Below are 8,749 nucleotides of genomic sequence, written 5' to 3'. Positions count from 1 at the left end.
TGTCTGACTAATTTTACGCCGGCTGCAAGTCTTGCATACAAAATTTGTGATGAACAGACATTTTTGGAGCCGTAAAAAATACTCTACGGGGACCAGACCCCCGGACCCCACTAGTAAATGCAAAGTCCATCCATAAATCTCTTGTGACGCCCCCGCAGCGCACAATGGGTAATGTGCAAAATGTAATGTGGCTACGAACACAAAAAAGAACACGTTGCAGGTTTAGACAGGCAGAAAAGGTTTTTTTTTCCCACCACTGGGGAGCGTTAAAAAAAAAAAAAAAAAAACGCTGAGCAAAGAACATTGGGGGACGAATGAAGAAGCGTGCAGCAGCCAACCGTAAACCTGCACTGAGAATAATATTCAGAGCTTTCATATTTGTGTAATGCAGATTTCTCTAGTAAACAAATCAGTGCTGTTTTCACAGGACACATTAATAGGAATGCTGTTGATAACAAATTCTGACCCTGCAGCAGAAGTTGTGATTCATCGAGCAAAGGTTACAAAGATTTTCCAATATTCGACTGTACCCACAGTATTCTAAGATTCCTGTCCTTCAAGGTTCGATTCTAATCTAATATCTAGTAATAAAAATACTAAAATCAAAAATCTTAATCTGGAAATCCTGAATTTTGAGGAAGCACCTAAAATCTATCATTAACTAATTTTAAGAAAAACAAGAAGATCTGAGATATATATCATAAGACAAGACAAAACAAGATAAGCCCGCATAATACAACACGAGATAAGATAAAGCAATATAAAATTACAAAAGGCACGATGAGACAACACAAGATAACACAAGATTAGACCATGCCAGATAAGACAACATAAGCCAAGACTAGATAGGACAACAAAGGATAACACAAGATTAAATAAGATAGGATAAGACAAGATAGGCCCAAATGAGATAAGACAAGATAAGACAAAACAACATGAGACAACACAAAGGTAACACAAGATAGTATAAGATAAAATAACACAAGGTAAGACCAACTAAGACAACACAAGATTAGATAAGATAAGAAAACACAGGATAACACAAGATAAGGCAAGACAACATGAGACAACACAAAGATAAAACAAGATAACATAAGATAAGATAAGATAAAATAAAATAAGATAGGATAAGATAAGATAAGATCAAATAAAATAGGATAAGATGAAATAAGATAAGATAAGATAAATAAGATAAGATAGGATAGGATAAAATAGGATAAGATAAGATAAGATAAGATAAGATCAAATAAAATAAGATAGGATAAGATAAGATAAAATAAGATAAGATAAATAAGATAGGATAGGATAAAATGGGATTAGATAAGATAAGATAAGATAAGATAAGATAAAATAAGATAAGATCAAATAAAATAAGATAAGATAGGATAGGATAAAATAGGATAAGATAAAATAAGATAAGATAAAATAAGATAAAATAAGATAAGATAAGATAAGATATAGTACAGAAGGTGTTATTAAGTAACAGCTTGTCCATACTTTTGCACATGCCATTTTTTAGTTAAATCAAATATAAAACAACTGTGCAGTAACATTTAAAGAAGAATGATTATTTTTTGTGACTTTGATGAAGACATGTTTACTTCTTTTCACTCAACAAAATAAGTCATTTGGTGAAGGGTGTCCAAACATTTGCTTCCGAGTCCAGTTTTTGCATTGTGGAGACTGACAGCATGTGTTTATTCGCAGTCTATCGTCTTTTTTGTGGTCTTTTCACTTTCTTTCTTTGACAGCACATAAATTTCATGTTCCTGCCTGCTCATGTTCTGCGCCAGTGAAATTCATTAATCAGCCCCATCGCCACACAGAGTCTGAAGTCCCACATGCTCCACCGCCTCACCACATACTGCCTGCTTCACTGCGGGGACCTGGATGCTCATTCGGAGCCTTCGAGGGAACATTTCTGTGATTCATGCTGGAGTTTGTGTATCAGGTGTTAACAAGTCTCTGGTGATGTAGTGAGAGAACACCGGGATAGAGAGATATCGGGGAATACCTCGCTCACTAGGTGCTATGTCTCTATCACTTTTTATGTTTATGTTCTTGCACGGTGTTCACATTTGTGGACAATCAGTTTACGGCTTGTTTGAGGGCAATATGTTTAGTTTAATAATGAAATATTTGTTTTTCACTATTTAGAATGACCAGAAATTTTGATCACTAAATCCTTTAATTCACTCACTCACCCACTCATTTTCTACCGCTTATCCGAACTACCTCGGGTCACGGGGAGCCTGTGCCTATCTCAGGCGTCATCGGGCATCAAGGCAGGATACACCCTGGACGGAGTGCCAACCCATCGCAGGGCACACACACACACACTCTCATTCTCTCACACACTCACACACTACGGACAATTTTCCAGAGATGCCAATCAACCTACCATGCATGTCTTTGGACCGGGGGAGGAAACCGGAGTACTCGGAGGAAACCCCCGAGGCACGGGGAGAACATGCAAACTCCACACACACAAGGTGGAGGCGGGAATCGAACCCCCAACCCTGGAGGTGTGAGGCGAACGTGCTAACCCCTGATCACTAAATCGCAAAATAAAATTATTTTCTACTTATAATATCTCCTTTAAAAAAAACTTTTATTTTATTTTAATAATTATTGAATTAAATATTATAGACCTGAATGTTATTATTTTTTTTTTTATTTCTATAAACTTTGGAGGTTTTTGTTATTGTTTTCAGCCACGATATTTTATTCCTTCACATGAAATGTGGTTCGATTCTGGGTTTGTTTATGAAAAAGTGAAAATTCAATTCATATCACGTTCAATTTGCCAAATCTGGATTTGTGTTTAAAATATTTATGCATGGAAGAGTTAAATCCATGATTCAGTCTAAACAATCAGATTTATTCAGAAAAAGATCTAGATCTCAGGTCTCTGTGGAGGAAAAATAAGCTCACGGCTGACTGAAGTGTTCATTCACAGCTCCACACGAGGATGTTCATTGTCAGTCATTCCAGAAGTGTGACTCGGATCTATTGTGTACCGAAGGATAAAAAGCTGCTCTGAAGTGCACTTCATCTTTGTTTTCTTCTGCAAACTCGGTTTATGTCCTGATTCGGAGTGTCGTGTTGTTAATCAGCAAATGTTGTGCTAACGTGTAGTGTGCTAGTCTAACAGCACAATAAAATGATAAGGTATTTAATCCCAATTAAATTCAATTAACATTCAAAATGCAGCAGCTGACAGTCTGTACAAATTTGCAGCAATGTCTGAGGGGCTTTTTACACCTGGTCACTTCATGTGTTTTCTGTGATCCGATATCTATCCGATGGTAAAAAGACCAGGTCTAAATGCCCTCCGAAACGTTTTGGAGACTGATATAAATCCGACGGTACAAACCACTTCAGGAGGTGGTCTGGGACACGTTTCAGATGAAACTGGACAGGTGTAAATGAATGTGGTTGTTCAACGTCAGCGCTATACTCCTCCCAAACAGAAGTACGTCACTCAGGTGATCTTTCACCCAGACGTCTTGTCAGGTCTTAAAACGCGCTGCTGCTGCCAGCGAAAATGCAGCAAACAGTAAACGCTGTTTTTTGTAGCATAAACGTCGTAACCAGTTTTTTCGTCTTCTTTTTGATCGCGTTCTGAAAACCGCACACACCAAAGTGTGTTCCGTTTCAATTACCCCGGAAATGAGGTAAAATATATCTGCATTTTGGGCGGGAGTAGAAAGATCGGATCGATATCCGATTCGCCGAGGCGCATTTATGTGGCCTAATGTAAATGGAACAGTTTTAACAAATCAGATAGCTATCGGATCAGAGACAACACGTGAAGTGACCGGGTGTAAAAAAGGCCCTGAGACAGTGAAGACAGATGACCAACCTTGACCAGATAAATATCCACATGCTGTACGTAGTTAAAGAAGTAAAAATATTTACACAACAATTGTATTTATGTTCATCTCCAGCTCGGGTTTGCTCGTTCGTCTTCGCTGTTTCAGACATTGCTGCAATTTTTTCAGGTCACATGTAATGAAATGCTTTTCAACTGTCCGTGTCATGAACGTCGAATAAAAAATAGTTGGAAAAGAAATTGAATTACGTATAGATGTGTGCAATTTATCAGCTACCTTCAGTTATATTGATCATGAATGTGTAATGTTTTTAATTGTTTTACGAAGCGACAGTAACCTTTATCGTTACCTATTCTGTATATTGTAACTACGATGCAACTTAACGCATAGTAACTGAAATCGGCTTCTGAGACACAGAAACGCTTGATTTCAACAAATTTACCGAAAACTACCGACACTGCATCCGTTCTGACCGGACACATTATTAGGAACACAGTTTTCATACAAATACTGGCCAGGACCTGCATTTGCTCTTAACTGTTGCCACGAGTTGCCATGCTGTCGATCTCCTGTTCTAAAACGTCCTAAAGATTAGATGGGATACTGGATTTAAATCGAGCTTAATTGTGACTGTAAAAGTATGAATGAAATCAGCAATGATGCACAGATTCAAACAATGCTCAGTGACAACCCTCGACTTGAAAACCTGGATCCTGAGTTTCCCCACTCGTAATTCCGGGTTGTACTGAAGATCTTTCCGACATTCTACAAACATGTATGTCTGAGAGCATGTTTACGTTTCACCGTAATACATTCTAAACCTCCACCAAGGCCGAGAGTTCTTTCCATCTAAAAGCTTCGAGATTCCACTCCACGCGTCTTAACGTCATTCCCGAGATGGCTTCACTACACCACCATACAAATGAGGTTAATGCAATTCTGAGTGCATACAAAGATTAAAAAAAAACTATTACTAAACACGGTGGCAAGTGAAGCGGTTTATTTCAAAAGATACGTTCAACTGCGTCTGCGAACCCTCGTCTTTTCGGTGCGTTCAGAAGTTCCGTCTCATTTTCTCTTTCTTTTCTGTACAGAGCAGAAATAAGACCTGATAAAAGCCTTGGTGGTAAATGGAAAAGGACGTAATTTGCTGTCCGCAGGAGTCGCTGCTTAATGAGTCAATTTTCTCTGCAAACCGGAGTCGCAATTCACACAAGCGGTATAGAAAATAAAACATATTCACGTATTCAAAGGCTTTGAAGGTATTACAACCAAATGGCTTCCAATTGTATGCTCATATTTATTATACGCTTCATTAAGCCACATCCGTATGTCTTGGTTGAGGTAAAAAGCTTTTTTTTGTTTTTATTTTTTATTATTTATTAAGGCACTTCACTTGTGTCAATACAAAAATCTTCCACGTAGCACTGACCTACTTCCAAGTATATTATGCGCAAACGACAATTTGTCTGACAACTAAACCGGTTTCCCTCGGCGTCCTTTTTAGAGACGATAAGTCTGCGAAAGAACTTTGTGTACCAAAGGGGGAAAAGATTTTCTTTTATTTAAAAAAGAAAAAAAATGATTAATTCATAGAGCCAGGGTCGAAAAGAGTCCTTCAGCTAGGAAGTCCTTTTAGCAGCTCTCCGTGTGAAATTCATTGAGCTCTACTCAATAGTAAAAGGAAAAGTGGTTCAGTCCAGATTCAAACAGCGCAGTAAATAAAGAAGGGAAAAATCTGCACCGTTCAACCCTTTCATATGATCTGTTTACATGAGGCACGAAGGTCAGCGGAAGGTCACCATACATATCAGTGAGTCAACAAACGCTGATCTGATTAATGTCCTCATTCGCAACTCAATACATTTTTAACTTCTTTTGAACAAGTGTTACTTGTGCTCATAGTCATCATGACATTTAGATCCATAGAGTTACTATTGCACCTAGTGGTCAAACGTGGGAACTGCAACTAGTGATCTAATATGTAGATCTTAATATGTAGATCCCCAAGTCCATTGGGGCAGGTATCAAGCTGCCCCATTGTCGCAATAAATACATTTTCAGTGAAGGAGGATCAGCAAACAGGACTGTTAAAAATTTTTTTTTAAAAATGGGGATTATGGCGCAGATGTTGTCTGTTGGCTAATTTTAGGTCTTTAGTAAGTTTTTTGTGATGTAGTTTTTGTGACGTTCCAACCCTGGGTAACTGGGTATCAGTCTCTCTATTAACGTCGTCCCACAACAGCGAACATCTAAGGTCATGAGTCTATTTGAAAGCCTGAAGAGCTTGTCTCGTGACGAGACGGTTCACTTTTGTTCCACGGATATAACAATCACATGAACAAAACCATCTTTACGGCAGCTGCACAGTTTCCTTGATACAACGATAGAATTAATTTCATCATTGAAACAAATTCGTCATCATTTCATCGCACTCACATAATCCATCACGAACATTATTAAGCATCTCTGAGCAATCACGCTCTTGTCTGTGCAGCTGTGTCTATAAAAACCGCAGAGGGAAAGCAGACATGGAATCAGTTCATGTTTCTGGTGGCTCGATCAGTACGAGTTGTACGGTCTGGACCAGATAGCGATTTGTGGCCGACTTTAAAATCCAACCTTGACCTTGCATGGCTCGGCTATGAATATCCACATTAGCGAGTCATATTTGCAATTACGGCTTCGAGCAGGGGCCGAGCAGGTCTGCGCCCCTCTTTACCTTGGGGTTGCGAGTGCTAAACATTTCTGTGCTATGCTACATTGATTTTGCTTCATAGTCCACGGTGCTGTAGCAGCAGTTTACTTGTCACTGCAAATATCAAGCAATCACTACTTCAAAGGTCAATGTTTTATGGAATGCTTAACATGTCAGAGAGATTACAGTGGCATTTCCAATGCAGTGGCAAAAAGCCCATCAAATAAAGCTCTCAGTCCTCAAGTCAAGCAGAAAATATGCAAAGGCTCCCATTCGCTAATAGGAGTTCTCCGCAAACTTGAACCGTGAATAGGATCAGAAGCATCAGCTCTTGACTGCAGATATCTGTGTATGAGGACTATGTTAATGACGACATACTGTAGAGTAGCCTCGAAACAAAATGGCGCTCAACCGCAGTTATGTTTGACTTAGTCTGCTGTCTGTTTTTTTCTGAACGTCTTCCTCATGTCTCACTTCACAGTGGTGTTCATATGCAGCTCAAAAGAAAGTAGACACTCAGGACTTTAAGAATTTTTTGTAGTGTTTCATCATATTCATATTTCTGTTTTTCTCTACAATACTAGAGGTGATATATTCATAGTAAAAATCCCGAAAAACAAAAATCATTTTTTCCACACAGATGTTTGTATGTTCAGAGTAAATGTTGACATCAAACCCATTTCTGCTCTCTGATGCCCCTTTTCCACCGAGGCAGTTTGAGTGCTGGTTCGGAGCCTAATTTAGAACCGGTTCTTTCTGTTTCGACAGCCAAAGCACCGGCTCTGAACCAGGAAAAGTGGTTCTTAAGTAGCACAAAAACGTTGCTGGTCTAGACTTAAGAACCGCTTGTGTCAGGGGCTGTGGGCGGGGCTGTGGGTGGGGCTACTGTTAGCGCATTTGATAATGTACCTGTAATGTGATAAAGTATACTAATGTTTAATACACTTTTACCATACCACAATTATTACCATAATATATTATCAGCACACATGATAGTAAGTAGCTACATGTTAAGGCTAACTTTTTTCTGTGTTAATGATAAAATAACGTTATGTACTTTCTCGATTACAACCTCCATTTATACAGATTACATGGAGCTGCACGTACACGTTGGATTCGCCGCATTTGGGTGTTAATGTAGGTTCACAAAGCCATGAGCATTAACAGTTGTTGCCATTGTTGATGTTGTGTTTGTGTTTGTCGCTGCTGCGCTAACGTTGCTGTGTAACGTGACACGTATACAGTGACGTCAGACTCGGCTCTGTGATGCTCTCTAACCGATGGAAAGGCAAACCAGTTCTTAGAAGGTTCGCCGTGGAACAACTTTGAACCAGCACTAGCTCTGAACCAGCACCCGGTTCTTTTTGGTGGAAAAGTGGCATGAGATGCTCCGAGTGTTTGTTCATCTAAAAAGCAGCTCAGATTTATCTTCAACACTAAAATTCAGTGTAAGATTATCAACAGAGTGAAAAACACACATCTCACGAGTCCTGACTCATTTTAGATCAGACTCACAGACACAACATCATTTTGTTCATACTGATTGAAAACGTCCATAAGCCGATGTTTTATAACAATTCGGAAACGTAGTGGATTGAACGAGGAGCGTATGAAGACTGGCTGAAAGAAGAATACCTATACGGTGTACAAATGATCTATGATTCATTGTGCCTTGTGAAAGCTCAGAGTCAGTAATGAGATTCATGATTTCAGAGCGAAAGGAGTTGAGTCATTGCACTCGACCTCCAAACTCGCACTTCTTGCTAGTCTTTAAAACTCATTTCCAGTGATTGCACTGATTAAAACCAAGACACAAAAGATCCAGCTCGTGATGAAGGTCTACACTTTCGGCTGCTGCTCGGCCTGCGACGCCGTTCCAGTAAATGAGAGCTTCTCAGCAGGGGGTCTTTTTGCTCTCACCGAAGCTTTCTCCTCTAAGCATGCTCGCTCATGAGCTCACGCCGAATAATTGGACGGAGGTGAGAAAAACAACAAGTCGACTGACCAGAGGGAGCTCAAACCTGGGCCCAATGTTCACACTTATTGCCAAGATCAGCAGGTGCTAACGATCTGTATGAGACGGTCGAAGTTAAAGAGGATCATCGAGCAAAGAGACTTAATTTAATAGCGACTTTTTTAATGACTCTATTTATTTAGCGTGTAACAGCAGTGATTAATCAGGTACTTTGGAAAGCTAATCTACAGTATTATCCCA

This window comes from Tachysurus vachellii, chromosome 17 (genome assembly GCF_030014155.1).
Source record: "Tachysurus vachellii isolate PV-2020 chromosome 17, HZAU_Pvac_v1, whole genome shotgun sequence".
NCBI classification, from domain to species: Eukaryota; Metazoa; Chordata; class Actinopteri; order Siluriformes; family Bagridae; genus Tachysurus; species Tachysurus vachellii.
Note: the sequence above shows the minus strand (reverse complement) of the source record.